This window comes from Loxodonta africana, chromosome 11, assembly GCF_030014295.1.
Source record: "Loxodonta africana isolate mLoxAfr1 chromosome 11, mLoxAfr1.hap2, whole genome shotgun sequence".
In the NCBI taxonomy this organism is placed as follows: domain Eukaryota; kingdom Metazoa; phylum Chordata; class Mammalia; order Proboscidea; family Elephantidae; genus Loxodonta; species Loxodonta africana.
This window is the reverse complement of record NC_087352.1, coordinates 46,083,026-46,102,833: the sequence shown is the minus strand read 5'-3', so window position 1 is coordinate 46,102,833 and position 19,808 is coordinate 46,083,026.

Here is a 19,808-nt window from a genome sequence, read left to right as displayed (position 1 = left end):
TAGAATACATTCATGTTCTGTAGGTATATTGCTCTTCTCTGAATTCCATTTTATCCCTGCCACACAGTACTTTCAGAAGTAAATGAATATTTTCATGAAAACACCTAACAAAATGTCTAGGAGACATGCAATATATTTTTTGGTTGGGTTCGGTTATAATTAACATACAATAAACTTCACAGATTCAAAGTATACAATTTGGTAAGTTTTCATATATGTATACATCCATTAAAATATCACTGCAATCAAGATAGTGAACGTATCTCACTTTTATGAAGTTTTCTAATGTTCCTCTATAATACCCCCTCCTGACCCACCCCCACCCCCAAGCAATCACTGATGTGCTTTTATGACTATAGTTTGCATTTTCTAGAGTTTTATGTAAGTGGAATCATATAGTATGTACTTTTGGGGGGGGGGCTGGCTTCTTTCATTAAGTATAATTATTTTGAGAGTCATCAATGTTGCAATATGTATCAACAGTTAATTCCTTTTTATTTCTGTGAAGTATTCCATTGTATGGATATACTACAGTTTGTTTATTCATTGTTGGTGGACATTTGGTTTGTTTGCAGTTTGGGGCTATTACAAGTAAAGCTGCTATGAACACTCATTTCTGAGTTTTTATATGAACATATATTCCCTTTTCTCTTGGGTAGATACCTAGGAGTAGAATGGCTAGATCATATGGTAGGTGTTGTTTTTGTTTTTTAAACCGTAAATGGTTTTCCAAAGTGTTTTTACCATTTCACATTCCCACTGGCATTGTAGGAGAGTTCCGGTTCCTCCACATCCTCACCAACACTTGGTGTGGTCAGTAATTGTAGCCATTACGATCAAAGTGTAATAGTATTTCATTGTGGTTTTAGTTTGCATTGCCCTAATGATTAATGATGTTGAGCATCTTTTCATGTACTTATTTGCCATTTATATATGTTCTGTGGTGACTTATCCAGATATTTCACCCATTTTTTGTTGGGTTGTTTGTTTTCTTATTGTTGAGTTTTGAGAGTTCTTTATATTGTTCTGGATACAAGTCCTTTAGCAGGTATATGCTTTGCAAAGATTTTCTCCCAGTCTGTGACTTGTCTTTTCATTGTCTTAACAATGTCTTTTGAAGAGCAGAAAGCTTTTATTTTGATGAAGTCCTATTTATCAATTTGTTTTATGGATTGTGTTTTTGATGTCATATCTAAGAAATATTTGCCTAACCCAAGGTCACAAAGATTTTCTCATATGTTTTCTTAAAGTTTTATAGACTTAAATTTTACAGCTAAGTCTATCATCCATTTTGAGTTTATTTTTGCATAGATTGTGAGATATGAATCAAGGGTTTTTTTGTTCTTTGCATTTGGATATCTAGTTGTTCCTACACCATTTATTGAAAAAGGCCATCCTTTCTTCACACATTGCCTTTAAGACTTTTACAGTACCTTTTCAAAAATCTGTTTTAACATAAATGATAAGTATGATTCCTTTGTGTGCCCTTGCTACCTTGGGTGAATCTACAACATGCCGTATACATACATGTACACACCAGTTTACCCAATAATTAACTAACTACTGTGTTCATTTTTGTGTGATTTTGAAATTTCTAATTCAACTCAGCCCTTTCACATGGTTTGAGTGCATGAAGGTGGCTTCTGAATCTGCCACTTGTCTGGCAGGTCACAGGCAGCTGCAGTCTTTTCCAGCTGACTTGGCATTGCGTGAGCAGTGCTCTCACAGTTCCAGCAGGGGGTAGGGAAGAATGAATTACCAGATGGCTGCGAAGAGACACTTCCATTCATGTGATTCCACAGACATGGGCCAGAGCAGAGAGGTCTCAGGGAGTGGAGAGAGGTGTGTGCTTGCAGAGAACAGAACTAAGTGCCCATTGGTCCTCGGGCACAACAGCAAAAGGACAGCATGCAGAAAGGTGCCCCACACTCTGTTTTAATGCAGAGCATATGGACTGTGCCAGTGAGTCCCCCATGGCCATGGCTCTGTAGGAGAAGAGCTGCACTGCAAAGTGAGAGAATTAACCTTCAAAAAGCAGGCTGTGTGGTTTCCTTCTGTCTTCACACTTGGCGTCCCAGCTGCTCCAGGAACCTGAAGCAAGCCTTTGTGTTTTCCAGTCCCTGCCAGGCCCATATGCAGTAAAATCCCCCAATCCTAATTGCCGTTCTTCACTAGCCTACTGGGAGGCACTGGCTCCAGGATTAGCCTCTTCAACTTCAGATTCTGACATTTGCCAATGATTCCTTGGGACTTTGACTGATGGATAATATGATGGTCAGCACTAGACAAGATTCTAAAATGAGAGGTTTTAGCTGCAGATGAGTATGATTTACACCCAAGAAGGGACACAGGGCCTCATCAGTGTGCTCCAGGCTGACATCACTGTTGCTGAGCCACAGAGTTTACGAAAGGAAAGGGAGGTGGAAACTGCCTACTATATGCAGGCACTGTGCTAGCTGCTTTTGTAACGTGACCCTACAAATGCCAGTAAGTTTCCATTAGTCCTTAAACTAGCCCAAGCCAGATTTGGCATGTGCAGAAGGGTCAACTGTAACCACTAATTGACTTCAGCAGAGGATGCAGCAACAGGTAGAATGAATCAGAAGGAAAATCAGCACTTGGACCCTATTCCAAAGTGAGAGATCCGGCGAGAACCACATCACTTCCTGTTTCCTGGCCATCTTCTAGAATTTTCTCTCCCCAGTATGCCTACACAGCCACCATCTTGCTGCTCAAATCACATATAAGCCCTTCCACGTAGCTTGTGGAGTTGGATCTGAGGAACTTCCTCCCGGCTCCTTGCTCTGCACATTTCAATAAAGTTAGTTTCTCTTTCTCAAAGACTGGTGTCCAGATAATTGGCAAGTCCGAGCGTGCCAGACAAAGACCCACCTTCCCGAATTTGGTAACATTTTCACATCAAAATATAAGCAAAGCACAAACTTCAAACCAGAAAAGGAAATGGAGGCTGGGTCTGGAACACTCACTTTGGATGTTGATGCTATAGGCTCCTCCAGGAATGAGAGCGCATATTATGCATGAGTTCCGGAAACATTATTAACCATTGATTGTTGATGTCCCTTCTACACAATAACCCTACAAAATTGAAGACTGGCCTTAAATATGGGCAGCAAAGCCAGGTGAGGACACCTGTCATGAATCATCTGAGAATGTAAGCAATCATGCTTTTGAAGCTCCAGTCTTACATTCTTTCCTGACAACGTGATTTCACTATAGTAGGTAAAGATTAAAAAAAAAAAAAAAAAAAATTGTCATTGGATAGGACTTCATTATCAGGGTCCTTTCTATAACCCAGGTTGATCTCCCCTCAAAAGAGCAGGAGGCCTTTTCCGGGGGACACTGGCACCCTGCCATATTTACAGTGTATCCCGTACCTACAAACTGGATACAAATTCTCTGTAAACTCAAGGCCACTTACCACCCCAGAATCCCACGTGAATCTAAACATATGCCATGAACATCTCTTGAACATTTGGCAAATGGGTTATTTATGGGACTTGGCAGAAAAGTCTTTATCAGGGCTTTTAGTCACAGTCTCTGTGACAGCACCCACTGAGACAGTGTGCAGGTAAAGTGAATAATAATACATCCGACTTGGAAGGTCAGCTCCTGCTCATATTTCTAATTATTAAGTACATCATTGAGAACCTCCCCGTAGCACAGTTTCCTACAGTGAAGATAGTCTGTTCATTATTCAAAGTTGTTTCTTTGTTGCAGAAATATAACAGTTCAAACAGAAATTCTATTGTTCTTAACTAGAGCATTTCTTTTTGAAGAAAAAAAAGAAAAGGTTTCCTGGTTTTGTGAAACAGAGGCAAGTGCTTATTTCTTTTTATTCCAGCGCCTTCCTCACTGGTAGAATTCATTGGTAAATCTTTAAACTCCATTAAGATATAACTTGATTTGAGATCATCCTTTAGCATCACTTTAATTGGTTTGTTTCCCTTCTCACTAACCACTTTCCTATGAGGGAAAAGAAAATGATGGGAATCTCCAATTTGATCTAAAAGAGAAAAAACAAAAAGAAATTTGAGTTTGCAGAATTAAAACCTACAGCATAAAAAAAGTCTACAGGCTTTCTCTAGCCAAAGATAGACTAGACTTAAAAGTGCCAATGTAAGAGAAACATGACCATCTAAATGAGGTTCACATCAATTATATTACTTGACTATCCTTGACCAAGTTTTGTAATAAAGACTAAATAAATAAATTAGATAAATAACGAGCCTAAGTAGATAAGTTATTTTTATATTTTTCTATATTAGGATGGTGATACTTTGTCTTATGTACTTTGGACATGTTATCCGGAGTGTTATGGATTGAATTGTGTCCCCCCAGAATGTGTATCAACCTGGCTAGGCCATGATTCCCAGTATTGTGTGATTGTCAGCCATTTTGTGATCTTATATGATTATTCTATGTGTCATAAATTCTAACCTCTAATGAGGCAGAATTACAGTCAATTATGTTAATGAGGCAGGACTCTATCTACAGGATTAGGTTGTATCTTGAGTCAATCTCTTTTGAGATATAAAAGAGAGAATCAAGCAGAGAGGAGAGGGACCTCTTACCACCAAGAATGAAGAGCCAGGGTCCCTGTGCTGAGAAGCACCTAGACCAGGAGATTGATGACCAGGACCTTCCCCCAGAGCTGACAGCAAAAGAAAAGCCTTCCCCTGGAGATGGCACCCTGAATTTGACTTCTAGCCTCCTAAACTATGAGAAAATAAAATTCTGTTTGTTAAAGCCATCCACTTGTGGTATTTCTGTTATATAGTGCTAGATAACTAAGACAAGGAGGGACCAGTCCCTGGAGAAGAGCATCATGTGTGGTAGAGGATGAACAAAAAAGAGGAAGACTCTCAACAAGATGGATGACACAACAGCTCCAACAGTGGTCTCAAACATAGCAACAGTTGTGAGGTGTAGGACCAGGTGGTGTTTCATTATGTTATACACAGGGTTGTTGTGGGTCAGAACCAACTTGACCTAACAATAACAACAGCAACATATTAGCTAGCACACTTGGGAGCCTAAATTATTGAATACTGAATACCCTTTGGGAAATGCAACCAAACACACGTTATTATTCTAGGAGACATGTCTGCCTTGGATTTCTGACTCCTCTTGCATGCAGTGAGCTAATGTAGAGGAGTTAGAATACAACATAAAAGGTCTGAATCTCTTGTCTAATACTGAACAGTGATTTTGGACAACTGAATTACTAAATCTGTTAGTGTTGGCTCACTTCATGGCTAGTTACCAAACAATAAACTGGGTCATGTTAGTAGTCAATCTAAATCAGCTGGTCCAAACATGGATGCCAACTATTCCATGGTCCATTAATGCCTTTCCCTTCAATGATCATATCAGGAAACCAAAGGAACAGCCAATGTCCAGACCCAGGTTTAGGGTGTTTGAAGTAGCAGAACATTAATCATCGAAGATAGAGTGAGAAACCTAAGACCTAGGAGGCAAAAGTCAAAGCTAAAACTATCCTGCTCATCTGAAAGAGTACGACTCCATATGTACATGGCTGTGCTATCAATGATTGTGGGCACATACCACATCCCTTAGTAGAATCCCTGCTTATTCATTTGTTATTTGCCTTAATGAGTTGGCTTTCAGATTAAGACCTTCACTGGCTTCCATATACACTCCAATTTCTTTCCAAGTATAAGGCAATGCCAATTTTCTCATGTTGACTGGGAAGAACTCCTAATTACCTAAGAACCAGCACATTTCTGTCTCAGGACGACTGAGTTCCTCTGTATCGGAATACAACCAAAACACAGATTTGTATCTTACACACAGAGAGAATACCAGTTTAAGGCCTTCTCCAAAACCACTTACTGCCTAGGTAGTTCTCTAGTCAGCTTTATCATTTGAAATCATATCCTTTACAGTCAAACAAATAGTCCTTGGAAGCTTCCTTTTCAGCATTAATCTCCCTAATTTGTGGTGTTTGAGGGATATTTTAACTACCTCAGCTGCTTCATCATTCCTTTAAGCATCTCGGGGTATCTACTGGCTTCTTATGGGCCTCAGGAAAACAGCTCCCTTCTCTGGAGGCAGCTCGGATATCTACATTTGCTTTCAAAGTTCTATTGCTTTCTGAGACAAGCAGTTTCATCTTCCTATTTCCTTTCTATGGTTAATTATTAGATGTTGAAGGTCTTGGCTAATTCTGGGTATCCAAATCCACAGTGAATCTGAAATGAGAGAAAGTCCCCTAAAAAGCCAGACCATGGAGAATCCTGTACTAATTTCAGGAATGGATATTCATAAAGATAGACTAGCTGGCTGTCCACATTGGACTCCAAAAAGGGTCTCAGATCTTTCCAGCATTTCCACCACAGATCCTCTCTGAAAATGTAAATAACTGGGGGGGGGGGGGCGGGGAGGGATAAACACCTTCTATTAAGTCATGTTTTCCATTGCAGCAGTGACCAGGCCACTGAAGTGAAGACAATTTTTTATACAGCCAGGAAGGAAAGGGCCTTGACCATCAAAAAAGCATATTAACAGTGGTTTAAGTGAAGACTCTTCTTTTGCTCACAAACCAGAAATCTGTTGTTGCTTCACTGACTTTGTGGTGTCAGGGCCAATGTGGTTGCAGTTCTCCTGGATTTTCTCTCAAGTCACAAGATGGCAGCAGCAGCTCCATGCATCAGCCTTCACTCTGCATTCACAAGCTGAAAGCAGAGGACTGGGTAGGAAGGAGAGATTCTCTTTTGGGCCTTTGTCTTACCAGGGAGGAAAAATCTTTCCTGGAAGGTTCTAGCAGGCTTCTAACATTCTCGCTGATCACAACTATACCACATCCCCCCACCCCCCTTAGATCAGGGGCTGTATCCAAATTCCCTAATATTAATGGATCCCTGACCGATACTAGTCCAAAATGGGTTGCCCTTGCCCCTTCCTGTGAGCACAGAAGATGGGGGGCAGTGCCTTTGCAGGGCTCTAACTTTTACTGTTGCTGAGGTCCAAGTGCAAACAAGCACAGTGGGTCAAAGTGGAGCCATCAAGACCAGCTTAAGAGGGAGACTGCTGGGGCTGCCAGCCCAGGGAAAAGCATGTCCCAGGTGGGCATGCTCTCCAAATTTAGAAGCAAGAAATAGCCTTCCCAGAGGCTCTTTTGAAACTGTTAAGAAATTATAATTTGACTTCGTCCTTCTACTAAGCCTTTCATCCCAGGAGCACAGGGCACTTCCCCTGCACTGTTTTATTAATCTTCACAACACCTTTCAAGGCAGCGGCATCTATTATCTTTTTTTATTATTATTATTAACTTTTATTGAGCTTCAAGTGAATGTTTACAAATCAAGTCAGTCTGTCACTTATAAGTTTACATACATCTTACTCCGTACTCCCACTTACTCTCCCCCTAATGAGTCAGCCCTTCCAGTCTGTCCTTTCGTGACAATTTTGCCAGCTTCCCACTCTCTCTATCCTCCCATACCCCCTCCAGACAGGAGATGCCAACACAATCTCAATTGTCCACCTGATGTAATTAGCTCACTCTTCATCAGCATCTCTCTCCCACCCACTGTCCAGTCCCTTTCATGTCTGATGAGTTGTCTTCGGGGATGGTTCCTGTCCTGGGCCAACAGAAGGTTTGGGGGCCATGGCCTCCGGGATTCCTCTAGTCTCAGCCAGACCATTAAGTATGGTCTTTTTGTGAGAATTTGGGGTCTGCATCCCACTGATCTCCTGCTCCCTCAGGGGTTCTCTGTTGTGCTCCCTGTCAGGGCAGTCATCAATTGTGGCCGGGCACCAACTAGTTCTTCTGGTCTCAGGATGATGTAGGTCTCTGGTTCATGTGGCCCTTTCTGTCTCTTGGGCTCTTAGTTGTCGTGTGACCTTGGTGTTCTTCATTCTCCTTTGCTCCAGGTGTGTTGAAACCAATTGATGCATCTTAGATGGCCGCTTGTTAGCATTTAAGACTCCAGACACCACATTTCAAAGTGGGATGCAGAATGTTTTCATAATAGAATTATTTTGCCAATTGACTTAGAAGTCCCCTTAAACCATGGTCCCCAAACCCCAGCCCTTGCTCCGCTGACCTTTGAAGCATTCATTTTATCCCAGAAACTTCTTTGCTTTTGGTCCAGTCCAATTGAGCTGACCTTCCATGTATTGAGTGTTGTCCTTCCCTTCACCTAAAGCAGTTCTTATCTACTAATTAATCAATAAAAAACCCTCTCCCTCCCTCCCTCCCTCCCTCCCTCCCCTCCTCGTAACCACAAAAGTATGTGTTCTTCTCAGTTTATACTATTTCTCAAGATCTTATAATAGTGGTCTTATATAATATTTGTCCTTTTGCCTCTGACTAATTTCACTCAGCATAATGCCTTCCAGGTTCTTCCATGTTATGAAATGTTTCACAGATTCGTCACTGTTCTTTATCAATGCGTAGTATTCCATTGTGTGAATAATCTATTATCATCTTTATTTTCAGGATGAAGAAACTGAGATGTGGCTACAGGTTAATGGCTTGCCCGATGTCACATACTCAGTGAGTCACCAGCCACCTGGGGATAGGACCACAACTGATAAGGGACAATAGCCACCCCAACTCACTGAAGACCCTGGGGAAGTATGTGGAGGTTGTTTACTTACCCAGAAAGCATGAGACTGGATAGAATGTCAGAGCTCTGGAACACTCTGTGGAGCAGACTGCACACCATGATCACTAGTCAGGCAACTGTGGGCAAGTCACTCATACCTTCTGAACACTTTCCTTATTTAAAAAATACGGATAGAAACATCTGTCAGATCGAATTCACTCACCTGTTTCGAGGAAAAAGAAATGTTTCAAGTGAAACCAAGTGAGCTAGAACATTTTGTAAAATCTAAGTAAACGTAAGGCATTGTTTTTTGAGGGAGCTGGTAGAGCCAGCATTTAAAATCAGCCTGCACCTCTTGGCTTATAAAGGTAGTCCTAAATTGCAACCAGACAAGTATATAGGATTCTTCCCAGGTAACCAAGAAACTCCTTTTTGCTGTTCAATGTGAACATTTTTGAGCCTCTCCTGTATACTGGGATATTGGAATAACTAGTATGTTGTCCCATTACCCATCTGTCAGTTTGTCATACTGTGGTGGCTTGCATGTTCTAAAGTTGCTGGGAGCTATGCCACCAGTATTTCAAATACCAGCAGGGTCACCCATGGTGGAAAGGCCTCAGCAGAGCCTGGCGATCTACTTCCAATTAGCCGGTGAAAACCCTGTGAACAACAAGAGAACATTGTCTAATTACCAACGATCATGAAGCTGGTGCAGGACTGCGCAACATTTCAAGTCCGGGTGAGTCATGCTCCAAGGAAGCTTTCAGAACGTTGTGGCGGATAGCATGACAGGAAAAGAGACTCTAGGTGGTAATGGTATCACAAGTGGGGAGGAATGGAAGATAAGGGTGTGTGAGATTGGTATAGCTGGAGAAAATATACATGGAAGAAAGATTGGAGACATTAAACCAAAAAAGTTATGCAACAGGATATTAAGTAGAATTTTTTTCCTGTTGTCCCTGAATTGCATCTAATTACCTCATTTTCTAAGTTTAAAGAGACATCAGCAGAGGAGGGCAGCCCCCTCCCTGCATACTTTATTGGGAGACCAGTTCAGAAGCAGTTCTACCACTCCTTTTCTGCTCCAGAAGACCAAGGGAGAGAGTGGTGTTTGGACTTCGGAAGAGTGTAAGTTTCATGGATGGGTGTGATCAGTTAATATACTCAGCTGCTAGCCAAAAGGTTGGAGGTTTGCATCCACCCAGAGACTCCTCAGAAGAAAGGCCCGGTGATCTACTTACGAAAAATCAGCCATTGAAATCCTTATGAAGCACAGTTCTACTCTTATATACGTGGGGTTGCCCGGAGTTGGAAGTGACTCCATGGCAACTGGTTCTTTAATGTTCATGAGGAAAGGCTCCTTCCTCATGGAGGAAGTTCACCTAAAAATGGGGCTGGGGATTGTGCCTGCAAGAAAACTTCAATCTTCCTTCCCAGCTGGATGCTTGCTGCACTACAGAACCCTGGGGCCCAGCCTAGTGTCACTAGCAGAGTGTAGCCTGCAGAGAAGACTTGGAGAATGTTCTGGAAACCTGGGAGAGAGGTACGTTGGCCTTGTCAAGTGGAGGGCATTGGGGAGGATGTTTCTTAATATTTGTCAGTGACACTTAGAGTATATTTGAAGAGATTCATGTTCATTCCAGGCCTAGAGGTTGCTGTAGGCAGGAAACATTTTGATGTGACCTATGCCCCTGGGCTTAAAGGGACAAAGATACAACACACATGAAAAGAAAACAGGGCAAATTCAGAGGGTCTGGAAGAGGACTCCAATGGGTCCCATTGTCCCACGTGAACACACTACTCACAGTGGGGTAGGATCTGTGGGCTGCCCAAGTAGACACTGAGCCAGGTAACAGTATTGCCAACCAGGAGAACAGATTGGGGCATGTACTATGGGGAGGCCAAATGGAAACATGGTGGTGCCTCGGGGAGGGTGTCCTCAGCTAGGCTGAAACTGAACTTAACCCCAAAACAACCACAAACACCAGTGATGCAGAAATGCCACCACACAAGGAGCCATCTGCTTCAGATGGAACCAGAATGAATAAGGGCAAAGTTGGGGACAGGCATATGTCCACAACAAGCCTATAGCAGACAGTCACCCAAAATTCCTCTTTCACCCTTTGTCCCCTTCCCCTCCCCCATACACCATCTTCTCCCTGCCTCCAAACTGAAGAACCCTTCTAACCTTTTTTGAGCATAACCCACAGTAAACAAGTTTTATATGGTGATACAACGTGCACACACAACTGAAACAAAACTTTTTATGAAATAATTTTATTATGTGCAATATGCTCTGTATTTTATATTCCATTCTATTTTTTAAAATACAGATTGCAACTTTCTAGTTGATTTTATGATCCAGTAATGATTATGACTAACAGTTTAAAAACTTGGCCTAGGACAATATGGAAAGGAGGATTGCCAGGGCCAGATTGTAGATGCCCCTCATACACACACACACAGAGAGAGAGAGATGGAGATCCAGGTCCATAACTCCAGCTTGACCTGAGGTGAAAAGATAAGCTTTGAATAGATTTTGAAATAAAATTTTGAAAAAACGAACAGGACTGAAATGAGGCTGTCCTAACAACCTAAAACAACCAAGTTGTGGAACAGGCCAAATTGCCTTCTAGAGACCTACCACCGAGTGGGAAACTCTCAGGGTGCGAGGGGGTGGTATAGCAGAATTGAAGCAGTTATTGGAGGGGAGGAAGGGCTTTTCATGTTTGCACTGGTAACACTGAGACTCGAGTAAACCGACCATCATTAGGTAGAGCAAGATAGTGAAAGCCCACACTAAGGAACAGCAATTCCAAACCACTGGAAGATTGGGCAAAGGGAAGTGAGCTGGTCAAACTGTGTCAGAGTGCACACAAACGCTACAGATGGAAAGACCTTCCAGTCAGAAAGGTAAAATGCTACTCCGCACGGCCCTCCAGATGTAAAGTGCTCCTTCACATAACGCTGAGGAAGGGCAGCTTCAGGCGAGTGCCAGCCGGCTGGGGGACCGTAATGGGATGAAGGTATAAATGCTGAAACAGGAGAAACCCCTAGCTCCTCTTTCTCTTTCCCAGGGTCCATCATTCTCCCCTCCGAGAAGAGTGGAGAAAAGGTGGGAGAGCAGCAGTTGTTGAAGTCTTGGTTTTACACCTAAAAACCCTTTGCGGCCAAGTCGATTCCGACTCCTAGCGACCCTACAGGACAGAGTAGAACTGCCGCATAGAGTTTCCAAGGAGCGCCTGGCGGATTCGAACTGCTCACATTTCGGTTAGCAGCCACAGCTCTTAGCCACTACACCACCAGGGTTTCCTTGTCTACATCTAAACAGTCATATTTCCACAGAAAGCATTTCTTCTCCCACCCGGGCATCGGGGCATCGCCTTTCTCTTCACGCAGTCTTGCTTTCCACCACGGGAGGGCGCTGCTCCTCCTCCGCTGCTCTTTCTGAGAGCTCCATGCCTCCCGGCTTTTCAGATGGGGTTGTAGCTGAAACTCCTGCACAGGAAGCACCACACTGGCAACAGCTAAGTCGCAGAGATGGGTCACCGGCAGCCGGGCTTCCAAAATTTTCTTTTTGTAAACAAGCCAGGATAGACATTCAAAAATAATTACTCTCCCATTGTCAGTGTAAGTTATGAGGTGAATAATCCCTAGAGAATACCAGAAAAATGTTTACCTGTGTTTTATTGATTATGCAAAGGCATTCCACTCTGTGGATCATAACAAATTATGGATAACGATTCAAAGAATGGGAATTCCAGAACATTTAATTGTGTTCACGCAGAACCTATACCTAGACCAAGAGGCAGTTATTAGAACAGAACAAGGAGATGTTGTGTGGTTTAAAACAGAAAGGTATGCATCAGGGTTGTATCTTTTCACCATACCTATTCAATCTGTATGCTGAGCAAATAATCTGAGAAAATGGATTATATGAAGAAGAATGCAGCATCAGGATTGGAGGAAGACTCATTAAGAACCTGTGATATGCAGACGACACAGCCTTGCTTCCTCAAAGTGAAGAGGACTTGAAGCACTTACTGATGAAGATCAAAGACTACAGCCTTCAGTATGGATTACACCTCAACATAAAGAAAACAAAATCCTCACAACAGGCCCAAAAGCAACATCATGATAATCAGAGAAAAGACTGAAGTTGTCAAGGATTTCATTTTACTTGTATCCACAATCAACACCCATGGAAGCAGCAGTGAAGAAATCAAAAGACGCATTGCACAGGACAAATCTGCTGCAAAAGACCTCTTTAAAGTGTTAAAAAGAAATGATGTCAATTTGAGGCTAAGGTGCACCTAACCCAAGCCATGGTATTTTCAGTTATGTGCACGCAGAAGCTGGACAATGAATAAGGAAGACCGAAAAAGAATTGATGCCTTTGAATTATTGAATATTGAATATACCATGGACTTCCAGAAGAACAAACAAATCTGCCTCAGAAGAAGTACAGCCGGAATGCTTCTTAGAAGTGAGGATGGTGAGACTTCGTCTCAGGTACTTTGGACATGTTATCAGGAGGGACCAGTCCCTGGAGAAGGACATCATGCTTGGTAAAGTGGAGGATCAGTGAAAAAGAAGACCCTCAATGAGATGGTTTGACACAGGAGCTGCAACAATGGGCTCAAACATAGCAACGACTGTGAGGATGGCACAGGACCAGGCAGTGTTTCATCCTGTTGTACGTAAAAAAAAAAAAAAAAATTTTTTTTTTTTTTTTTTTTAATAAGGTCAGTATAAATCGGAACCAACTTGATGGCATCTAACAATTCCTGAAAAATTTCCAGGGAGAACTATTTCAAGACAGTCTAGCAGAGAGAAGCTCAGATTCATCAGGAAGAGGAAATGGTATACCTGGCTTATCTGGCCCCGGCCTCAGGCTTAAAAAAGGGTAGTAACCAGTTGATTGTGAAGATGGTGCAAAAACCAAACCTGTTACTGTCGAGTTGATTCCGACTCATAGCGCCTCTGCAGGAGAGAGTAGAACTGCCCCATAGGGTTTCCAATAGACGAGCTCTCACCCACTAATGTTTCGTTCTGTTAAACGTGGGGTCACTATGAGTCAGAACCAACTCACTGGCACCTAACAACAACAGCAACCAGTTGACATTGCAGGACACACTGTCCCTTCCTAAGGACCTTCAGAGTGGTGCTAGTGGGGCCTCAAAATGGAGAGGAAACAGGGAGGCTTCAGCTAGGACTGGGGTTTCCAAATCCGAGGCATTGCCAGAGAGGAGAGCAGCCACCTTTTACTAGTTTTTGTTTTAAAAATTCGTAGTTAAGATACCTGAAGGAAGAAAACTACTCAGGCTGGCTCTGCACAAAGCAAGAATTTTTAGATTGCACTAAATTGCAACCGCTCCCCAAAGCCTTTTTGTTCTCTCCACACCCTCTTATAAACATACCTACCCATTACCACCCTGTATTATTTGTCTCCAATGAATTAGAAAGAATGTTTTAAGATAAAAAAAAAAAAAAAGCAGGGTGAAACTCTACAGCAAATCAGGAACCTTTCCCCAAAACTCCCTCTCAGAATTAATGGGGAACTTTTTTTTCCTCCTAGGAGTAACAGATTCCTATAATATTGGTTTAGCCGCTGGATCAGGGTGGCTTTTGGGGTAAGAACAGTCTAAAATTGCCTTTGCTAAACTTTAAGGTGAACAAAGAACCATAACAATGTGTGAAAACAAAAATCACCAGCATGCCAAAATTAGCCCCCTCCCATAGAGGAAGAAGAATCTCAGATTATGCCAAAGATTTTAAAACAATCTAATAACTACACACTAACACCCAAAACAGATTTTAGATGTCTGAGAGATGCTTGACCTAAAATCCCATAAATTGTGTCAGAATATTTTCAAGTCTCATGACAAAAACATACTGTGTACATTCCTTGGGGGCTGTCCTAGGAGTAGTTTATCATTATGGGGTAAGTGGTCTATCAGGCAGGAGGCTGGTTTAGAGTCCATTGTTAAAGGTTTCTAACCCTAATTTTTTTCCCTTTTATTTGCTAAGCAGTGGTCCCAACATCTGAGACATTTCCTGGGCCATAGACTGCCCTCATGTTACTGCAGACACTAAAGAAAACCTGTGTCCAGCCTCCATCTCCACAACAGAACACTATGGATCAAATATGATTCAAAGAGAGTAAATGGGACAGCTTTGTCATCTGTAAAATTAGGCTGAGTCCATCTACCTCTGGGAAGTTTCTGTGGATCCTATGGGCAAGTATGAAAAACAGTGATCCATGTGATTGTTATAGCAGCCCCATCCTCACCATAATGTTTATGTTTCTGAAGTCACACCACTACCAACCACTCCAAAGAAATTTGAAGGTAGAAGCATTGAGGAAAAGAAGACTAGGGGATAAACATTGCAAGTGAGCCTATTTTTTAATATTTTCTGAATTTGAAGAAAAAAAAAAAAGCCACTAATAATGTTGTTGCCAGCGTTGGTGGTTCAGTGGTAGAATTCTCACCTCCCCGTGGGAGACCCAGGTTTGATTCCTGGCCAAGGGACCTCATGTGCAGCTACCACCTATCTCTCAGTGGAGGCTTGTGTGTTGCTATGATGCTGACGAGGTTTCAGCAGAGCTTCCAGACTATCATGGACTAGGAAGAAAGGCCTGGTGACCTACTTCCAAAAACCAGCCCATAAAATCCCTCTGGATCATGTGTGGCTGATAGCCTCCATGAACACCTGCTCCTTTGCCACGAGGCCAGAAGAACTGGATGATGACTAGCTACCATTACTAAATGTTTTGATCAAAGATTCTAAAGAAGAATCCTGATCAAAATGGGGGAAATGCAGAACAGAATTTCAAATTCTCATGGGATCTAGAATTTCTGGAGCTGCTAACACTGGATCAGCCACCTGAGAACATCTTTAAACTTTAAACCAAAAATATCCTCTAAAGTCTTCTTTAAACTGAATAATAAAAAAAAAAAATAATAATAGTTTAGCTTAATTAGTAAAGAATGTGTGCTTTACTTTTTACTTTACTTTTCCTCTAAGTTTATTAATTTGAAAAGTAGCTGACATTATGTGTCAAAATTACAATGCATATACTCTTTGCCTCAATGGCACCCCTTCTAGAACTTTATTCTACAGTTACACTTGCCCATATGTAAAATGTTATTTGTAATTCCAATAGTTGGAAACAACTGCTTGCCTGCCTGCCTGCCTGCTCGCCCACCCGCCTGCCTGCCTATCGATTGAGAACAGATTAAATTATCATAAATAATTTATATAAAATAGAATAAACCCACAGCTATCAAAAAAAATGAGGCAACTATGCAGTAAAATGGAATCATCTCTAAATTGTATGTTAAATGAAAAGAGGAAGATGAAGAACAATGAGTATTGTCTGCTAGCATTTATATATATTTTTAAAAAGCTAAATATATGTTTGAGTAGAGGTAGACTAACTCTATTGTTGTTGTTAGCTGCAGTTGAGTTAGCCCCCAGCTCATGGTGAACCCCAGAAGGCTGCACAAGAAACTGGGAACAGTGGTTATACCTGAAAGAGCCATGGTGGTGCAGTAGTTAAATGCTCCACTGCTAAGTGAAAGGTCAGCAGTTCTAATCCACCAGCTGCTCCATGGGAGAAAGATGTGTCAGTCTGCTTCCATAAATATTACAGGTAGTCCCTGACTTACAACGAGGTTCTCTTCTGATGACTCCATCGTAAGTCAGTTCTGACCTCATTTTTTTTTTTTTTTTTTTTAGTTTTTGTTATTATTGCCATTTATTATCAGTGTCTTTATAAATCTGATCTATATTTGCCTTTGGGTTTGGAAACATTACATATAAACTTACGGATATATTTTAATACATACATAAAAAACAAAACCCGCTGCCGTCAAGTCAATTCTGACTCATAGCAACCCTATAGGACACAGCAGAACTCCCTCATAGGGTTTCCAAGGCTGTAAATCTTTACATACATATAATTCACTGGCTCTCTTTACATTTTTATAGGCCTTAATGATCTTCATCTTTATAACCATATCTAGAGCCTCCTTCACCTTCTCTTTTGGATTAGAATTTATAGGGGCATGACTTCTTTTGCTAGACATATTGTTGGGGGTATAAGCAGTGCAGGTGTTACAGTGTGAGAAACTTGAACAGCTCAGCTTCAAATTCACAAACTGATATTTGTGATGGTACAAAATGCTGAAGAAGACCATGCTATAGGCCTAATCTACAATGAAGTCAGCATCAGTGTTGAAACATTGCCCAACTTCCTGTCCATTACAATTCTCCACACCAACACTGACACTGACTTTCATCGTAGACCAGACCATAGCCTGCTATACAGCAGTGTTTTGAACAGTAAATTGTAACACTGAACATGTGTGAGTGAACATCTGAGAATAATAACATCAGCAAATTATGCACTGCAACATTGTATGTAGCACAAATTACTAATGATAAGATGTAGAAACAAAACAAAGATGGTTATAAGTGCAGTTCCTCTTAACTTGAATATGTCATAAGTTGGGGACTACCTGTATAGCCTTGGAAACTGCATGGGGCAGTTCTCCTCTGTCCTATAGGGTCGCAATGAGTCGGAATCAACTCCATGACAATGGTTTTGATGGGTTATTATATCTGGGGAAGGTAACAGGAGCTAGAAGATAGAAGTCACAAAGAGAGACTATTTTCAGTATGTCTCTAGTGTTACCATAACAGAAATACCACAAGTGGGTGGCTTTAACAAAAGAGAAATTTCCTCACAGTAAAGTAGGCTAAAAGTCCAAATTCAAGGTGTCAGCTCCAGGAGAAGGCTTTCTCTCTCTGTCAGCTCTGGAAAACCGTCCTTGTCCTCAATATTCCATTGGTCTGGGAGCATCTCAGGTGCAGGGACCCCAGGTTCAAAAGACACACTCTGCTCCTGGTACTGCTTTCTTGGTGGTATGAGGTCCCTAACTCTCTGCTTGCTTCCCTTTCATCTCTTAAGAGAGAAAAGGTGGTGCAGGCCATACCCCAGGGAAACTCCCTTTACACTGAATCAGGGATGTGACCTTGTAAGGGTGTTACAATCCCACCCTAATCCTCTTTAACATAAAATTACAATCACAAAATGGAGGACAACCACAGAATACTGGGAATCATACCCTAACCAAGTTGATACACACTTTTTTGGGGGGACATAATTCAATCCATGACAAATATGTATCAGTTACTTTTTTAATTAATAACCTTAGAGGAAAAGTAAAGTTATTACAAATACATTTCCTGCTTTGCCGTAATAACAGCATTTTTTTTTTTTTTAGGTTCTTGCTAATTGCTACTCAAAATCTTACTCTTTTTTTTTTCTTTTTCTTTTTTTATTGTGCCTTAAATGAAGGTTTACAGAGCAAATTAGTTTCTCATTAAACAATTAATACACATATTGTTTTGTGCCATTGGTTGCCAACCCCACGACATGTGAACATTCTCCTGTTCTCGGCCTTGGGTTCCCCATACCAGCTTTCCTGTCTCCTCCTGCCTTCTAGTCCTTGCCACTGGGCTGGTGAGCCCATTTAGTCTCATTTTGTTTTATGGGCCTGTCTAATCTTTGGCTGAAGGGTAAACCTCAGGAATGACTTCAGTACTGAGTTAAGAGGGTATCTGGGGGCCACACTCTCAGGTTTTCTCCAGTCTCTGTCAGACCAGTAAGTCTGGTCTTTTTTTGTGAGTTAGAATTTTGTTCTACATTTATCTCCAGCTTTTTCTGGGACTCCCTATTGTGATCCCTGTCAGAGCAGTTGGTAATGGTAGCCAGGCACCATCTAGCTGTGCTGGACTCAGTCAGGTGGAGGGAGGCAGTGGTAGTTTTGGACAATGACAGTATTTCTGAGGCTAAATTACAGAGGTTATGTTTTGGATAAATGATAATTAATGAGCTGATATTAAAAAATGATTTGGCATATTTGTTCTCAATTCCCTTTGTGTCTACACAAGGACAATAGGAAAAGGATCTTAAACTAAGGGGAGGAAACGAATCTTACTTATAGCATTTTAAAACTCAGTTTGCTAGGTATTGGGTTTTTCCATGTATTCTACCCCTAAACGGCTTACTTAAATGTCTCCTAATTCAGTACCCTATCTTCATTCACATCCACTCAACCTACAGATACTCAGTGAGCGTCTTCTATGTGCCAGGCACTGAGGTTCCAATAGAGAATAACGCCTACACCACTGCTCTTTTGTGAGCAGTCTTTTCACTATTGTCTGCCTTCTTCAAACTGGGCTAAAAGAGTGATGGTATCATCAATAAACTGAAAGCTATGAGGTCTGAAATTATGGAGAACCCACAAGCAGAAAAGACTGGGAAAGAAGCTGGTGAGAACTCATGGTCTGTAGTAAACCATTCCAGAATTAACCTTTTCCACACTGAGGATTTCAATGCCTCAGTAAGTGTTTAGGAAGAAAGAGAAGAAGATAGGGAATAAGGAAAAAAACAAAAGAATGCAGCCAGCTGACAAAATAACCCAAGAAAGATAACCTCTGAACTTAGAATTGATATGCTCATTTATTCATCCACTTGTTTAACAACTATTTACTAAGAGTGTACTATGTGCCAAACGCTGATCTAAGAATCAGAGATGAACAAAAAGCCCATGCCCTCCTGACACTAATATTCAAAAGAGAGAGATAAAAAATAACTAAATGTATAATGTAGTGGCGGGTGTTAATAAATGCTATAAATAAAATAAGACAGAGAAAGGAGATGGAGTGATGGGGCCACCATTTTAGGTGGGTGATGAGGAAAGGTCTCTGAGGGAGTGCTATCTGAGCAATGATTTGAAGGAAGTGAGGGAGCTATGTGGGTGCCTGGTGCACACCTGGGAGAAGAGCATTCTAGGCAGAAAAAAGAACAGCTGCAAAGGCCCTGTCATGGAAATGTACTTTGGAAGATAAAGAGGCAAAGATGGAAAATGTCCTCATGGAGTTTAGAAAAACATAGCTAAGGAAAAATGTGTCAGTGTTTCTTCCACCAGACACACCCAACAGTTACATAATTCCATACAAACAGTCCTGCACCTTCTTATTTATAGACAGGGTAGGAGTCAGCCCACATGGGATGATGTGACACTGACAAATTGCCCTCTGACCAAGAAATACTTTCCCCACGCTCAGGGACCCTTGGATTTCCTTCTAGAGGAAGCAAAGCTTTGGGGACCACTTTTTTTTTTTTTTTTTAATTGTGGTAGA